The 15,918-nt window shown below is 38.8% G+C and overlaps 1 protein-coding gene across 1 annotated transcript in view; it reads left to right on the forward strand.

Moving 5' to 3' along the window:
* Nucleotides 1-15,918, forward strand: part of SNX27 (sorting nexin family member 27) — a 113,226-nt gene that overhangs the window by 621 nt on the left and 96,687 nt on the right. The gene's annotated exons all lie outside the window — the stretch shown is intronic.

A 15,918-nucleotide genomic window follows, 5' to 3' on the forward strand; every position in this document is an offset into this window, starting at 1 on the left:
CGAAATCTCCAGTTTGTGTCCCTGCGACCCCAGTCCTTTGGCTTCACCTCCTTTCCTGCCCCTTTCCCTCCCGCGTTGGCACGCTGCTTTTCTGTGCCTCTTTGCCCCTCGCTTTACAAGATGAACCTTTTCTCCTTACTGACAGCATCTCCTTTTCTGACCCAGCCACTACCGTGTGTGTCCTCCCCAAGTTGGCATGTCTAGCATCATAGTTTCTTGCTCTCCACCACTCTGGTCATCCCCTGTGGTCTGTCCCTTCTGCCCTCTAGAATAAGTAGGCAGGACCACTCGTCCGCGCCTACTTTTCCTCCAGAATCACTGCACTCCTTTTTCTTTCCCTACCGTGTCCTTTTGGTTTGGCATCCCCCATATTTTTCCATTCTATCGTGTTCTTTCTTTCCCTTACCTCCCCACCTTTTTGTGTTTATACTCCAAGATTATACCTTCTTTTCTGACCCTTGCATTCCATATTTAGTCTTTGACACTGTAGTTCCCGTCTCAGTAGCCCTTGTTTTACACCCGGTTTTGAAATCTGGTGTCTCCATCACGCATCCCTCAGAGTGAATCTCTGCTCCAGCTCCTGCTCTTCACTCCTGTACCTTGCTCATTCATCTTTTTAGTCAGGTAGAGCTCTCTTTAGCTCTTCTCCCAAACTGCACCCCTCTTTCCAGTCCTTGACCCTCTAATTTTTCAGGACATGCCATTTCATCTCCATTGTCTTTCTTGTATTCTCAGCGATCCCACACTTGATCCTATTCTTTCTCTCCTCTAGGCTGCTTTCCCTGCCTCATTTTTTAAAGCCCCCCTTCTTCTGCTGCATCCCACCCTCTTTTCCTGCTGCAGTCCCTCTCCCTATTACTCCTCATCTTCACTGGTCCCTCAAGCTTTCCTTGGATGCTGCCTGTTGTCATTTCTGTGCCCACCTCCTTCACTACCCTAACCCAGGTGTTAACATTTATGATATTGTACATTGTATTGAAATTTGTGTAGCGATTGTTGTTTGACTTGTAGGTGTATGCTTTCATTGTTTCCATTTTCAGCAGCCTTGGGTCTTGGATTTCTCTGCTTACTGAACCTATAGTGTGGATTCTTTTTTCACTCTTTGCTCTTTACCTCCATGCTTGTATTTGCCCTCATAAAATCTTCCTCATTTTTCATAAGTTTCATTGTACTTTCCACAGCCTTCAGTCTCTAGTAAAATAGTAGATTTGTGCAAGGTTTGCAAAGGGGGCCAGTGTCTTGAACATCTGGCCTGTACAGAAGTCCATTCCTTCTTCTCCTTATGCCCCTTTCCCTTTATCCTTGAAATTCTTACTCTGGTATCCGCTCATTTTGTTTCCTCATCCCTTCACCTTAGAATAGCTCACCAAAGCAAGTGTTTGGAAATACTATACTTATCTTCTGTCTTTTCTGTAAATAGGTGCTGTCTTTTTCCATTAATGTATTATTATAGTTTTCTAGTGTTGTCTGGCACTATGGCTTAATCTTTTGGAAGGTAGTACACATAGAACGAGGAGTCCTGGTGTGGCACTGTAGGATAAGCACTGAACTGCTAACTGCAAAGTTGGCAGTTCAAACTCACCAGCCGCTCCGTGGAAACCCTACACAGTGTTGCTATGAGTTGGTACCAACTCGACAGCACTTTACAACAACAGCAACATATATATATATACATCTGTATATGTATATACACATGTGTGTGGACTTGTTTATAGGTAGTCTTCAGGTTACGAATGAGATCCATTCCTAACCCTGTCTTTAACAATTTGTAGGTAAATTGGAACAGGTGCACATGGTAGTCTTACTTGAGCGCAAGAAAAGACTCGAAGCTTTTTCAGTGATTTAAAAGCTGTATGTGTGGCAAGTGAAGGTGATTGTGATAAATTTGTTGGGAGTAGAGGTTGGTTCAATAATTTCTAAGTGAGGGGTAAATTTATGTAACATTAAAAGACAAGTAGGAATTGCTCTGAAGTCAGACATGTGTAGCCAGGGGACAAATATATATATATTCTCATTGACTCTTGGAATGGTAGTTAGATGAAATTGAAGCCAATTTTATTCAGTTTATCCTTTCTCTTTTCAAACCTGATGAGATTTTAGCTGGTTGGGAAAGAGGTATATTGCAGGGTTTGGTACTGCAGTGTGAACAAGCCCTCTGGGCTCTAAATTTTACTGCAGTGGGAAAGCTTTCTTGACTAGTTATATATGTGCTTTTCATACTTATAAAGTATATATGTAAATATCTTACAAAATAATGTAAGTAACAAACATAGTTGGTGGATTCTTGCCTTAGATGTTTCTACAGCAGAGCCCAAGTATGAACTAGGTATTGATAAGAGCCCGCAGATGATTCCCCCTAGAACAGGTTCCCTTCCTCCTGTAAATTAGGAGAAAAGACATATCCTTGGTGGTGAGGAGAGAACATTCTGTAGTGTACAGGGCACTTCAAGGACCTTTTTTCTGTAAGGTTGTGATGATCAGTAATCTAGTATTGGTTTCCCAGTTTTTCTTGATGTGTGTAAATTTGATTTCCAAATTATTTCAAGTTTCTCTGGTATCATAGTGGACACAGTGCTAGTTTCAACACAGCTGAACTAATTGGTAAATTTGCTGACACAACTGTATAGTTTCTTTCTCTTTCCTAACCTTTCAAAGTTTGCATCTTTATAAGGTTTCGAGTGAGGGGAAAGTATCAGCCACCAAACAGACTTGCTTTTTGAGGGAAACTGGTGCTTGCTACTTGTTTTGATCTCACTTAGGTTGTTGCTGATTTTCCTGTATGTAGCATTCTCTAGGCAACACTCCTTAGAGCTTTCTCTGCCTCTTACCTAACTTCTTTAAGTTAACCTCCCTGGTGTCCCAGGAAAGCTAGGAAGTGGCAGCTGGGGTTAGGGTTAGGGACAGGTATGTAGATGTAGTTTGTATCAAGTCATAGCTGGAGATCTAGACCTTGATATTTAACTAAAACTTCCCCCTATTTTAGGTTCTTCTTCCCTAGCTACAAATTGTTTTTCCCAATGTTCATATGTTATAGTTATTTGGACAACTAATAGAGCTGTGAAAGAACAGAGTGACTTTGGGATCTGAGATTTAAGAGATAACGGGCTTGGACACAACAGGCATCAGTTTTAAATCTATTTACCAATGCCCGGTCTTCACTGAATCTTAAAACAGTATGTAGACTAAATTGAAGCCAGCATGGTTCAGTTTGTCCTTTCTCCCTTCAAGCCTGTCAAGATTTTAACTGGTTTGGGAGGGAAGCATGTTGCAGGGCTTACTACTGCCGTATGAACAAACCCTCGGGGCCCTAAATTTACTGCAGATGGGAAGTTTTTTTGATTAGTAATATTAGTCTCCACCTTGTAATTTTTCCCAGTGTAACACACATTGAGTGTCTTTCTTTTGATGTGTATGAACCTGGAGGCTAATGAGTAAAGAGTGCTGTCAACAAATAGAACCAAAATAAAAATGTCTTTGCACTAATTATATAATATGTGAAGTAATATTTGACTTCAGGTTACTTTTCTGAAAGTGTAAAGTATTCCCAAGGGCTCCTGGTTGGTTTTTTGAGGGACACCCTCAGGAAGGCTTAAGTGTGCAATGGATATGTATATGGCACTGTATCTTTGCCATACTAGCTCTGTTGGCTAGTTTATTTGTTATTTGGGCAGTGTAGTCTTTAAGTATGGACACCTAAAGTTGACTTGAGCATTTGAAATGCCAGTCAGAGAATATAGAGTCCTGGTTGTGGCGCTGTGGGTTTATGTGCTGCTGGACTGCAAAGTTGGTTTGAACTGCAAGGTTGGCTGTTCAAGCTCACCAGCCGCTCCTCAGAAACCGTATACAGGGTTGCTATGGATTGGAACCAACTCGACAGAACATAACAACAACAACAACCAGAGTATATATGAGGGGACTTGAAAATATTTGTGGAAAAATTCATTATCTTTTAATTCCATTTTCCCACAAATGTTTTGAATTCCCCCCATTGTACTGTCCTCCTTGATAGATATACTCATCAGCTTTCCTTGGTGAAAGTTAAGACCATTAGGGAAATTAAAGCTGTAATATCGATTTGTTTATTGTGAGTCAGTTAATTTTAATAACTTGTTAATATCTCATGATTATTGATTTGGGCTTCCTTTTATGTGAAAGTTTGAAAATCACTGAATAAAAAGAGGTTGATGATGCAAGATTTTTACAAATGTGAGTCATGTACAATTGAGTGCAAAATGACATTCGTAACAGTAACGGAATTCTACTAGGCTCAGATTTTCCAGGTAGATGTTGGTAATGGTGTTTGAAGTCATGGTGATTGACCAAAGGGAAAACTTTTTTTTTTTTTTTTTCATTTAATTTTTTCAAAGGGAAAACTTTAAAAAAATTTTTAAAAAAGTATTTGATTGTGTTTTCAGCGAAAGTTTACATAGCTGATTAGGTTCCCATTTGACAATTTTATACATATTGTTCAGTGTCATTAGTTACATTATTATCCACAGTGTGTCTGCATTTTCTTTAATTCCATTCTGATGGTTCTGTTTGACCAAGGAAGACTTTTTTTGGGAGTGGTTCTGAAGCGTTAGCATACAAGAATCACTTGGGTGCTTGTCAAAAGTACAGATTCTTAGGCTTTTGGAGTTATTCACACAATCCCTGGGTTACAAACCAGATCAGTTTCTAACTGAGTCTTTGAAGTCTTTAAATGGAATTTGCAGATGAGTTGAAACAGGTGCGTACAGTTCTTATTTAGCCTGTAGTACTATAGGGTCACAATGAGTCGGATTCAACTCAGTGGCAGTGATATTTGGGTTTAGTGCAGGAAATATTCTTTTCAGTGATTTAAAAGCGGTGTGTGCAGTAAGTAGAGGTTAAGCAAGTGAAGGTGATGGTGATGAATTTACTGAGAGTAGGGTTGGGTCATTCGTTTCAAGGGGAGGGCAAATGTATGTAACATTAAAGGGCCAGTAGGAATTGTCTTCCAGTAGGACAGAACCAGAGGACTGCTTGGGGCCTAGAAATCTTTATTATAGGGATGCTATGAATTGGAATCAACTCCATATTAGTGGGAGTGGGGACTGCCAGGCATGGGTAGTGCAGACAGCCCTCCAATTACACACCTGGGGTGAACCTACAGATTGTAGACTTTGGGCTCTCAGTTGATCTTCCTGATTATATTGAGTCATGAGCTAAGCCTATACCTACAGAACTGTAGGAGTTTATTAGGCTTCTGAATTGTAATCTAAGTGGAAAGTCAGTTAAGTAGATAGTGGACTACCTACTATATCTGATTCATCTATACTTTATAAATTTTTGCTTAGCTGTTGTCATAAAGATAAATGGTTTAGGACCAAATAAACCCACTGCCATTGAGTCAATTCCAACTCACAGCCAACCTGCCTAGGGTTACCAAGGCTATAAATCCTGCTGGGAGCAGAAAGCCTCAGCTTTCTTTCTAGCTGCTAGTGTGTTTGAACTGCCGTCCTTGTAATTAGCAGTCCAGTGTCTATCATACCACACTACCAGGGCTCCTTAAAATGGTTAGGTAAGTAGAGCAAATTAACACAAAATGAACCAACCATCCCTCCTATAGCACTCTCTGCTGAGCTGATTGGGTAATTCATTGCAGTGTCAGTTGGGTAATTCATTGCAGTGTCATACAGAACTCATACTCACAGTTAATGGAGTTAATTCGGGAAGATCACAGGTTACAATTCAGGACTAGAAATGCTCAGGGCACAGTTCTTCCAGTTAGGACAATCTCTTGGCTATCCCCACAGGCAGGCTTCTCTCTGACTCCCTGCTCCAGCAGTGTTACAAAGCTCCTTTAATGCTACTGATAAATACCCAAAGGGCACACCACTCCACTGTAAGCAGAGGTCCAAAGGCATTCACTGTATAGCTCCATCAGTCAGCAAACCTAGCTTCCCAATTAAGTGCCCCAATTCCACAAATAAGCCTGCTCAAAGGCACTCAGCTTTACTTGCTCTGTGGACTTTGCTTTGTCTTGTACTCTAGTTCTGCTGTCCCTATGCCACTCCTCTGGTGTTATAGCTCTATCACCAAAGTCAAGGAGGTTCACTGTATAGGGATCTCAGGGTTCAAAAGACAAACTCCATTTCCGGCTCTTCCTTGATGGTAGTGAAGCACCTCCACCACCATTACCACTTCCCTACTTCTGAGATGGCTCAGTTTATGCCCAGCAGGTTACTCACCAATCATTTGATCATCATACCGCATTTTAATTTTGCATTTGAGTTTCACTTCAGCCTAGTGAGATAGGGAGATTACAAACCAATTGAGAGCAGGGACTACCTTAGAGCTGTAGCTGTCAGACACATAGAAAGTACTATTCAATAAATACTTGCTGATTGTATCCAGGAGTACTGCTGTCTCTGATTTTATAAAACTGGAAACTGAGTGTTGCACTAAATGTAGCAACTAGATTTAAACCTAGGTCTTTGGACTGTAAATCTAGAATATTTTTTGTTTGCCACCACCAAGTCTCTATTTTCTCAACTATTCTTAACTCTGAATAGTTGCTTAAAGTTCTTAAAATTCAGTCACATCCATATAAACTTGGATAATGATTGAACTTTGAGTTGAGTATTGTGAAACATTCACATTTTCTATGGCTAAACACTTGGCCATTAACTAAAAGGTTGACGGTTTGAATCTAGCCAGGAAAAAGGCCTGGAGATCTACTTGCAAAAGACCACAGCAGTTGAAAATCCTATGGAGCAGTTCTACTTTAAAACACATGGGGCTGTGATGAGTTAGAATCAGCTGGGTAGCAACTGCAGAAAAAATTGTGAAATGTAACTGTCATATATATTTATCCTCCCCCAACCTCTGCTCCAATGTTGAATTGGGTAGGAGACAGGTGACCAAAGCAGGCATTTTTTTTGTCCTTATTTTTACTATCTTTATAAGGTTGATTATCAGTGAAGAGAAAATGGCAGTCAAATTGTAACCCCAAGATATTTTAACTTTATAAGTAGTTGAGTTTGCAACAAATCAAACTACATTTGAAAATAGCATTTACCTTTCCCTCAGAAATCACTTTTACAGTGTTGGTCTGACTGGAATATCTATAATTATGAGCATAAAGATTTGTCTGGATTATGTATATTATTGTGAAGAACAATTCTCTAACTGTCACTGACTAGTTTGTTTTGCATGTTTTCAAGGATAACTTTTTTTTTTTTAAGGCTAAGTAAGTTCCATTGGAAATTTCTATGATCTGGTAGATAAGCAAAGAGACTCAGTTGACAAACACTTAAAATTTAGGATTACTTGTAATGCTTGGTGAATGTGATATTTGGTGAGTTCATTAGATAGATGATGGTATTACTGACAAAAAAATATGGTTTAGGTTAGAGCCAATTAGGTTTATTCTGATCTTTAGGTATCAGAAGAATACATGTTCTCTGCTTCACTGAGGCAATCCAGTGAGAACCTATGTGTGTATGGGTGGTACAGTTCCAGTCCCACACATGGAAGAAATTACTGAGACAGTTTTTTAATACTTTAAAAAATGTGCAACTCACATATGAAAGATAAATTTTATATTACAACCCAGTATCCTTCCCCCCCGCTCCCAAAACAAACAAAAAAACTCATCAAAACTCGTATTTGCTAACATTGTGCCATCTGGAATTTTTTAGTTTATTCAGTATTTAGTTTTTTAAAATGTTTGTTGTAGTCCACTATATTAACTTTGTGACTCATTAGATTGTGATCCACTGTTAGAAAAATGATGATTTAGGGCATCAGCTTTCCTGATGTTGGCCTACTAATATTGCCTCATTATGAAGATCTGGTCCCATTACTAAGCACAAACTATGTATAAAGTACTGTTAGGCTGTATGAGTCACAGAGTTCCAGTATCTCTGCCTTTGAGAAGTGTCCATTGCAGTGAGAAGTTACGTGTAAACAATTTACTGTGTGTAAAGGCAAAATGACAGGGGCCCTGGTGGTGCAGTGGTTAAAATGCTTGGCTGCACCCAAAAGGCTGGTAGTTTGAATCCACTAGCAACTCCATGGGAGAAAGATGTGGCAGTCTGCTTCCATAAAGATTTTTAGTCTTGGAAACCCTCTGGGGCAGTTCTACTCTGGAGGGCCACTGTGAATTGGAATCCTCTGGATAGCAGTGGGTTTGGTTTTGGTAAGGCAAAATGAAATATACACTAGAAATAAAGGAAAAGCACAATGGGAGTTTAGAGGAAAGAGTGGATGTGCTTGAGAAGATTGGTGGGGAGATAAGTCATGCACGACATGTAAACTGTGATTGAAGTATAGTTTCAGCAGGCAGAGAAAGGGGAAAGGACTTTATATACTTGAGGGAACTATAGACTCAGCAAGAAGATGTGAAAAGTTCTTAACATTGCAGGATCTAACGTGGCTGTTTGTCTGTAGCCGATGGTAGTTTTGGAGGGAGGTTGAAATAAGATCAGAGAGCTTTGAATATAATGTTAAATTCAGATTTTATTCTCTGAAGTCAGAATATCGCTGTTTGTGGGTCAATATTCAGGACTTCGTATGAATTTAGCTTTTATTTAATTATTTACCAGAAGAGGTTGAATAACTTTTCCAAGGCCAAAGAGAACAGCACTATTAGGAAGCAGAATGAAGAATTTCCAAGCGTTTAGTCTTAGACTGACTTGTACTATATAAAGAAGGGAATGAAGAACAACTAAGCTCTAACATCCAGAGCTGGGAACAGCTGGTGAGGAGCTGCGTGTCTTTGACTTGAGCATGCACTTTATTTCACAGTTCAATCCATCTGAGTCTCAATCCATTTCTATTTCCTTCATGTTTTAAATGATGATACTCTTGGTAAATTTCATCCGTATGCTGCAGGCCCTCATGTACTCTGCCCTATCTGTGATGTTGTTTGCACCAAGTCCGTTCTTCTGATTTAAAGACACCGTCTTTAACTGAAATCTTTTAGTATACAGCATGTTGTCAGGAGCTGAGGGGACTTAAGACAGATGGAAGCTTTAAGATTTACGCCTTCAAAATGAAAATTTATAGAAAGATCCTTGAAATAAGTGTAAGAATTGATGATTCTAGTGAGTTTTTGCTTTCCCTGAGTGATGTAATGAGTACTTCGGGATTACATTTTGGGTATGGTATCATATGTATGTGGTGTCTTTTGTTCATTATTTATTGCTCCTTACCAACTAAATAACCTTCTCATAATAGGTGAGGAAATGCACCTTATGTGCAGGGTATTTGCTTTGCTAAGGAGCTGTATTTGAGTATTCTTCTGTGTACTTCCTCTCATAACTTCCTTTGTTGTGAAAACATTAAAAGTGATTTGCTTTTGCTTAAGCTATCTGAAGTTTAATATTCTTCAGAATCATGTCAGACCTCAGAGCAAGACTAGATGACAGGGCTGCGAGTATTCTGTGGACTTGAAACACAAGTAATTAGCTTCCTTCTCTTTGGAAAAGTACAGGGCGGTCTGCAGAGTCAGCTGCTTGTGGACATCCCCCCAGCTGCTCATTACTCTATGAACTATTCAGTGAGATTAACCAGGAAGTTGTCTTTTTTTCCTCCCAAATACTCTAGCACTTTGATATCTTTGTACCGATCTAGTTATGTTTCTTTAGCATATTTTAAAAATTGAGAGGTTGATTAAAAGAGTATATGAAGATCTTGGAAAGTGAGATGACTTCTGTGAAAGTTGTGTAAACTTCTTCCTCTCACTGATCAATTTAATCAGCTATAAAGTTTGTAACCTTCCCTGTAGTTTGTCTACCAAATGCCCCATGAGGGTTACTTCGTTCTTTTTACCTCATATTATGGTCACTTTGAGTCTGGTATTGGGGTCTTTTGGGGCCTGTTTTCTCAAGAATCATAAACTGTACCTGTCTTTACTTGGAAACAGAAATGGATTTTGTTTTTTTCTACCGGGTGTTTTGAATCCAAGGAAATGTGACACTACATTTCCCTTGCGAGTTTTATGCTGATAATTATAGATTTCTTTTCCCTACCCAATTATTTTTTATATTTCTGATATGTAAGAAGTCCTGCTAGACCTTTCTTCAAATGTTGAAACACATTACAGACTTATAAAAACTATAGTCTGTGTTTCTCAGCTTTCCAAATAAATAGTCCAAGTTTAATTTGGACTAAAAGAGGATATTAGAATACTAAAGGGGCATTTGTTGTTGTTGTTATTAAGTGCCATGGAGTCATTCCCCACCCATAGCAACCCTGAATAGGGTTTCCAAGGAGCAACTGGTGAACCTGAACCACCGAACTTAAGTTCAAATTGACTTTGCAGTCCAACACATTAACCAAAATCGTTTAAAAATGGTATCTCGCCATTAATTTAAAAATGCTTTCATACATAATAGTATTTTGGTCTGTCTTTGCTTGCTTGTTTGGTTTTTCAGTAGTAGTGGTAGATTTACACTATCCACATTTATATACAATATCTTTGGGGATGCTGATTTTTTTTTCAATTGTAGATTCAGTAAAAGTTTACAGAGTGAATTAGTTTTCCATTCAGCAATTTATACACATTTTGTTTCATGACATTAGTTGCAATCCCCTCAATGTCTCAGTACTCTTCCCACTCTTTTGGGACAAATTGAATATTTAGGAAATGGGTGGTTGGGATTCAGATGCAGTCTGTGACCCCAGATCAAACTTATCCTAAACATAAGGAATTGTGCTTTTAATTGCATTTTGCAGTAATTCTGAAATAATAGTTGAGTAGATTCTGACTCATAATTATACTATAAGATAGAATTAAACTGCTCCATAAGGAGCTCTGGTAGCATAGTGGCTACAGGTTGGGTCGCTAACCTCAAGATTAGCAGTTCGAAACTACCAGCTGTTCGTGGGAGAAAGAGGCTTTCTGTTCCCGTAAAAATTGATAGCCTCGGAAACCCTGTGGTTTTTCAGGGTAGCTATGAGTTAGAATCGACTCCCACAGCACACTACCATCACCATGGGGTTTTAAAGACTAAATCTTTACAGAAGTAGACAGTCTCACAGAGTTTCTCCTTCATGAAGCAGCTAGTGGGTTTGAACCACCAACCCTGTATGATGCATAACCTACTGTGCCACCAGGGTTCCTTTAATAGTGAAATAGAAATTTCAAAAATTAAACTTGCTTCTGTGGCAATTTATTTGACTTGCAAACTAAAGTTGATGATAAAACAAGTAGATTTCATTCTTTCACTGTGTTGAATATACCAAATTTAACTCATTTAAAGAGTTACATTTAAGTTATCTATGTAGTCCTGGTGTGGCACTACAGGATAAACACTGGAACGCAAGGTCACTTTGAACCACAAGGTTGGCAGTTCAAAATCACCAGCCACTCCTTAGAAAACCTATGCATGGTCACGGTGAGTCGAATTGACACAGTGGCACTTAACAATAACAGCAACAACAATGTGGGCAGTGACCCAGAATATATCAGATCTCAGTGTTAGTTGTGCTTGTATTGTTGGCAAACAGTGGAGTGAGGGATCCTCAGAAATGGGGTACAGCAGAGGGTGGGGAAACCACAATACTATGAGCAACTATCTTACCCATCTCTAACATTCATTGTCCCACATGTGTGAAGTAGTAGCCCATTGTCATATCCAGCCTGAGATTTGATAGAACCACCAAGTTTTAAGGACAAAAGTTTGAAAAAACAAAATAGAAAGATAAATCAGTGATGTATATGTTCATAGTTTTAGTGTCTGAGCTTATTTTTTAAGACTTCACTGATAATTCTCTCTTGTGTGAGGAGGGACCCTGTGCTTAATTTTTTTCATGCTAAACTTGGTACGTTTAGTTTTCATGAGGTGGAGGTGATGGTATCGGTTCCAACTCACAGTGACCCTGCATAGGGTTTCCGAGGCTGTAAATCTTTATAGGAGCAGAAAGCCTCATCTTTGGTGGAACGGCTGGTAGTTTCGAGCTGCTGACGGTGAGATTGGCAGACTGACTCATAACCACGATGCTACCACGGTTCCTTGGTTTTCATGAGGTAAAACAATGTAATGAGAGTATTACTGGAATTCACATGAAATGAAGGTTTGCTTTTTAAATGCCAGTGCATTTATTTTGTTCCTCCTTACTTCATCTTGCTATCCTCGGAATCAATGTTTGTATTTAAAAATTTGTTGAAAAACCAATTTAATTACTTTTAAATTTTACTTAAAACTTTCCCAATGTTTTTCTAATGAAAGAAAGCATATCCTCACTTTTAAATTGCTTCCATAATTGAAAGGCATATTTTATAAGCATAATTTTTACTGCTATCCATAGTAGAAAGCACAAAATTGTTAGTATTTCTCCCTCAAATAGTGGAACCAGTATAAAGGTTAAAAATAAGGGAAAAAATCTGAAAGTAAATGAAGAAAAACCATTATTGTGTTTCTATGTAAACCTTAATTTTATTATGGTGGTGGTGGTGTGCCGTGGAGTTGATTCCAACTCTTAGCCACTCTGTATAGAGTTTCTAAGATTATCGCTCTTTACAGGAGCAGAAGGCCTCATCTTTCTCTTGTGGAATGGTTCTTGATTTCGAACTGCTGAACTTGAGGTTAGCAGCCTGACTTGTAACCATTGTGCCACCAGATTCTAAGTCTGGAATGTTGTATTGTGTTTGAAGGGAAATTGAATGTTTGTTTTTATTCTTTGTGATAAGTTAGTTACATTGACCTTAACAGGTAATCATCAGATAACAAATAAACTTTACTTCTGAATAGTCTGGTTATATTTTATATCTATTTTCTAATACTTTATAAAGTCTTTAAGACTTCTTATACTTCCTTTTCTTGAATGACAAATGTATTAATTTGTTCAGAAATATATCTTCTGATCCAGGTTATAATGCTTTCATACTGATTGTAAAGATAATAGAATTTTTCCATGAACTTTTGAAACCTTCTTATACACACCTGAGTACCTTCTCCTGGCTGGAGTTATTAAGGTTGAAAGATAGATGAGCCTTGTTTGCACTTTTCCCACCTCAGGTAGCATTCTTTGTGAAATACTCAGCCAAGGGTAAAAAGTTCCATTGATGGTTAGCAGCTTTTTGACAGGTTATTTGTTCTTTTCTTTCCCTTTTTGGGAAGAAAGGAGCTCTGGTAGCATAGTGGTTATGAATCAGGCTGTGAACTGCAAGGTCAGCATTTCAAAACTACCAGCTGTTCTGCGGGAGAAAGATGAGGCTTTCTGCTCCCGTAAAGATTTACAGCCTTGGAAACCCTGTACAGGGTCACTATGGGTCAGAACTGACTTGACGGCACATAACAACAAACAACAGATGTTGATGGAGATACTTCTCAGTTCCTCAACCCTGCCAGAGCCAAACTTTATTTTCATTAATACTCCCGTTTGCCCAGCATTAAATTTATGGGTGTAGGTACTTATAATGATTGAATCTTGCTTTGATACTTAAAAAAGCACCAAGGGATTTCTGAAGTAGCGTCCATAGAATATTGAGAATCTATATACTTTGGTCTACGTGTAGTTGATATTTATTTGTTACCCCCTCCCCCCCACCACCATTTACCAAAGATCATCAGACTCAGAATCTATAGCTCAAGTTTTTGTTTTAAATTTTGGCAGTAGTTTGAGTAAGATAGTTATTCTTTCTCTTCCCCCAGCAAAGACTAATCTGTCAGAATTACTGCATTAAAATAAAAGGCTGCTGTGGTAGTGTAGTGGTTACGAATTGGGCTGCTAACCTCAAGGTCAGCAGTTCAAAACTACCTTCTCTTTCGCGGGAGAAAGAGAAGGCTTTCTGCTCCAGGAAAGATTTCCAGCCTCGGAAACCCCGTACAGGGTCGCTGTGAGTCGGAACCGACTCCACGGCACACCATCTCCACGATGTGATCATGGTCTTCAAAAATCAAGAAGAGAAAACTGAAATTGATGGTAATTTGGTGAGCCTGTATGTGTGTGTTTATTTATATATATATATATATATATATATATATATATATATATATAAATGTTTTATTGCGAATTATGTGATCGTTTACATGGGAGAACATTAGCTTTACTTTCATCCTATCGTATATCATTTTATTGCCATGGTTACAAGCCCCTCTACGCATCATCAACCAACCAAAGGGTATACCCTGCAAGCCTGCTCCCTGGTCATCAGCGCCCAGCCCCTCTCCCTCTCTGGGTCAAGTCTCCAGCCGGTGAGCCTATGCTTTTGATTAGTAGTTTTACTAGTCATTTGTATTTAGATACTTGTTCAGGTTTGAAAATGGTTTCAGTAAATCATGGAGAGAGGGAAGGTAGTTAGTTTTTTGGTTTGCTTTTTGACTTGGGGACAGGGATAAAGGGCAATTAGTAAAATTGTTTTGTGACTCTAACTTCCTAAATGAAAATAAAAAACCATTTAGCTCTTTAAAGCTATAGCATTTTTTCTGCTTTGAAGATTTTAGATCTTGGTTTCATTTCATGACAGAAAATGCAATAATTCATTCCATGCTGTTATTAATTCATTGCTTTTGAGTTGATCCCGACTCATGGCAACCCCGTGATTAGATTGTGATTGTGGGTTTTGGAGCAGAAGGACACAGAAGTAAAGTGACATTTTTATCATTTCATCTAAAGGGTACATGTTGTCAACGTGAATAATTATAACCATCGATGTTGACCCTGATAGCCTGGCTGGTCAGGTTTCTCCATTGTAGTGATTCTTCCCATGACCATTTCTAGACTGTACTTTTTGGACAGAAGTCACTATGTGCAGCCCACATGTAATTATGCTCCTCTTCCTTTAGGGTGGAGTAGCTGGATAATTTGTTTGGAATTCTTTTACACAAGAGACTATTCTCCTTACTTATTGGTTTATTCAGTCACTTATTTTTACCAGTATAGACTTGTGGATATTCATTTTATACTTTGGATTATAACATGACCTTATTTGTTCTAGTTGTTCTAGTTTGGGCCATTGAAAGTTATTTCAATTGGCCTTTGTGCCCTTTAGACATACCTACATCAATATGTTTTTTTGTTTTTTTAAGTATTTCCATGCTTTCTGGTACTCAGAGATGCCTCAGACTCATCTTGTGCTATTTTCTGACCCTCTACTAGAAACTGCCATTTATCTAAGGGCCCTGATTCCTTTTATAGGAGAGTAGTATTAGGAACCAAGATCTGGGCTCTAGGTGAAGTAGCTGCTACTCAGCTGTCATTTCTTTTAGAGTCTCTCAGCAGACAGGAGAAAGAAATACTCCGCAGTACAAAAGCTTTGTTCTGTTTATCTAAACATTGGTGCCTTGAACTCCCCAGCTGTACTGTACAGGAGCAGTCTGATGATCTACTTCCATTAAGATTACAGCAGAGAAAACCATAGGGAGCACTGCTACTCTGTAACACTTGGGCTCAGTTGGAATCTACTCAAAGGCAACTGACAACAACATACTAACTCTGTACATACATATTTAGAAGTCATTCTATATGCAGTCATTTGTATATATATTAAATTAAACATGGCTTCTTAATTAGTATCTTTTACCTCTGGTCCATTACCACATGTATCATTCTGGCTTCCTCCTCTTGTGATTTGTAAACTCTTACTCCTATAGTGAGAAGCTTGGTTCCTCCCCCCCCCCCCATCTGTAGTTCATTTATTCAAGTGTTCAGTATCAGTATACATATATAATGGTACCAGGATTGTCATCCAGTACACCTCAGGGTCGGGGGTGTGCAGTGGCTCTAGAGGACAAGTACTGGACTGTGAACTACAAGGTTAGTGGTTTGAGCCCACCAGCTGCTTTGTGGGAGAAAGACAAGGTTTTCTGCTCCCGCAAAAATAACAACAGCAATAACTTCTGTGGGGAGCAATGTTATTGAGCCAGGGTATAGTGTTTACAACCAGAGTGCTCCTTGGAGGCCAAGATGGCTAGGCTTCATCTCTCATACTTTGGACACATTGTC

Source organism: Chrysochloris asiatica, unplaced genomic scaffold (genome assembly GCF_000296735.1).
Source record: "Chrysochloris asiatica unplaced genomic scaffold, ChrAsi1.0 scaffold00042, whole genome shotgun sequence".
Lineage (NCBI taxonomy): Eukaryota > Metazoa > Chordata > Mammalia > Afrosoricida > Chrysochloridae > Chrysochloris > Chrysochloris asiatica.